Source organism: Eriocheir sinensis, unplaced genomic scaffold (genome assembly GCF_024679095.1).
Source record: "Eriocheir sinensis breed Jianghai 21 unplaced genomic scaffold, ASM2467909v1 Scaffold40, whole genome shotgun sequence".
NCBI classification, from domain to species: domain Eukaryota; kingdom Metazoa; phylum Arthropoda; class Malacostraca; order Decapoda; family Varunidae; genus Eriocheir; species Eriocheir sinensis.
Window position 1 is genome coordinate 507,501 of NW_026111721.1, and position 2,500 is coordinate 510,000.

Here is a 2,500-nt window from a genome sequence, read left to right on the forward strand (position 1 = left end):
TAGAGGAAAATTATCTAAGCCAAATGGTTTCTGAACCAACTCGACAAAATAACATACTTGACCTTGTTATAGCGAACCAAGATAACCTAGTCAGTAATGTCACGGTAGGAGAACACCTCGGTTCCTGCGATCATAAACTAGTGCGCGTTGACATTAGAGCTCAAACATCGGTGACTGAAAATAAAGTTAAGGTGCCCAATTTCAAAAGAGCCAACTTCGTAGAAATCCGACGAAAACTAATAGATATGCAACTATCAGATGACGGCAATGCAGAGGACGCTTGGCTAAATTTTAAAAATCACTTACTCACTCAGCAGGACACATTTGTCCCCTTGTGCGAGAAGCGAATTAACACTAATAAAAGTCCACCTTGGTTTAATAGCGAAATTAAACACTCAGTCAAGGAGAAAATTGTCTTACAGGTTAAAGAAAGACCAAAGCACGCCCGAAAACATTAGACTTTACAATGATGCAAGGCGACGAGTAAAAAGATTAGTGCATCAGGCAAAGCGTAGATATGAAGAAAATATTGCAGCCAACTGTAAAAATAATCCGAAATCCTTCTTCAGTTACATAAACAACAGAAAGGCGATCAGAAGTGGAATTGGACCTTTAACAAACAGCGACGGTGCACTAGTGACTGACAGCCAACACGTTGCAAACCTATTAAATAATTACTTTTCCTCGGTGTTTAATAATAACAGTCCTCCCACCACCACCACCAACACCAGTACTAATGTAAATCCCGAGCATGCATTGTCTAACTTTGAAATAAAACCCGATGAAGTCCTTAAAGCCCTCAAATCACTTAAAACAAATAAAAGTCCTGGACCTGATAAAGTATATCCAACTCTGCTGAAAGAAACAAAGAGCGAAATACTCTCCTCCCTCACAACCGTATTCAATATGTCCTTGCGACAAGGCATTGTCCCTTCAGATTGGAAAAAGGCTAACGTGACACCGATTTTTAAGAAAGGAGACAAAAAAGTACCAGGTAATTACAGGCCCATTAGTCTAACTTCGGTTGTAGGTAAGCTACTTGAGAGCATAATTAGAGACAAAATTGTGAGTTACCTTGAAAGCCACTCATTAATTGGGGACTCACAACATGGCTTCCGAAACAAAAGATCCTGCCTATCAAATCTATTAACCTTTTATAACGACCTCTTCACTGTTTATGACGTAACCAAATCACTGGACGTAGTCTATCTTGATTTCCAGAAAGCGTTTGATAAAGTCCCGCATCATAAATTACTTTACAAATTAAAGAAAATAGGTATTGACGGTCAGGTAAACCAATGGATCGCGAATTGGTTGAGCAACAGACAACAAAGAGTAGTGATTGACGGATTTAACTCAGAGTGGGCGCCTGTCACTAGTGGCGTCCCTCAGGGCTCGGTTCTTGGCCCAGTGCTCTTCATTATTTACATCAACGACGTGGATGTTGGACTCAATAACCGCATTAGTAAATTTGCAGACGACACAAAGATTGGTAACTCGGTTCTCACTGACGAAGACAGGCAAAGCCTCCAAGAGGATTTGCACAAAATTTCAGCTTGGTCGGATAGATGGGAGATGCCCTTTAACGTAGACAAGTGCCAGGTCCTTCAAGTTGGAACGAGGAATAAAAAGTTTGATTACGAAATGCGCGGCGTTAAACTCAAAAGCGTTCAATGCGTCAAGGACTTGGGTGTCAAAATCGCGTCAAACCTCAAATTCTCACAGCAATGCATCGATGCAGCAAATAAAGCGAACAGAATGTTGGGCTTCATTAAAAGAAACTTTTTATTTAAGAATAAAGATGTAATACTCCCGCTCTACAACAGTTTAGTCAGACCCCACTTGGAATATGCGGTACAGTTTGGTCTCCCCACCATGCAAAGGATATTGCTAAATTAGAAGGTGTTCAGCGTCGGGCAACGAAAATTATCCTTCCTTGCGCAACAAATCCTACGAAGAAAGGCTTTCTACCCTTAACATGTTCTCTCTTGAGAAACGTCGCCTCCGAGGAAAACTGATCGAATGTTTTAAAATACTTAATGGTTTCACGAATGTAGACAGATCAACATTGTTTATGATCGATGACACTTTGCGCACGAGGAACAATGGCGTAAAACTCAGATGTAGACAAGTAAATTCAGACTGCACCAAATTTTTCTTCACCAACGTTGTAGTGCGAGAATGGAATAAGCTCCCATCATCAGTGGTCCAGTGTAACACGATTGACTCCTTCAAAAATAAGCTCGACCGTCACTTCCTTCAACTTAATATCAACTAGAGTAGAAATGCAACGTTTTGGAGTCTTCTGATTAATGTAAAATCACTTAGGTTTAAGGACAGACCACCAAGTCTGGACCATGGGGTCTGTGTGGTCTGATTTTCTATGTAAATCTATGTAAATCTCTCTCTCTCTCTCTCTCTCTCTCTCTCTCTCTCTCTCTCTCTCTCTCTCTCTCTCTCTCTCTCTCTCTCTCTCTCTCTCTCTCTCTCTCTCTCTCTC

General features: G+C 40.9%; 1 protein-coding gene across 1 annotated transcript in view; it reads right to left on the minus strand.

The window, feature by feature from the left end:
- Positions 1-2,500, minus strand: part of LOC126992109 (clumping factor A-like) — a 14,577-nt gene that overhangs the window by 3,923 nt on the left and 8,154 nt on the right. The window lies entirely within an intron of this gene.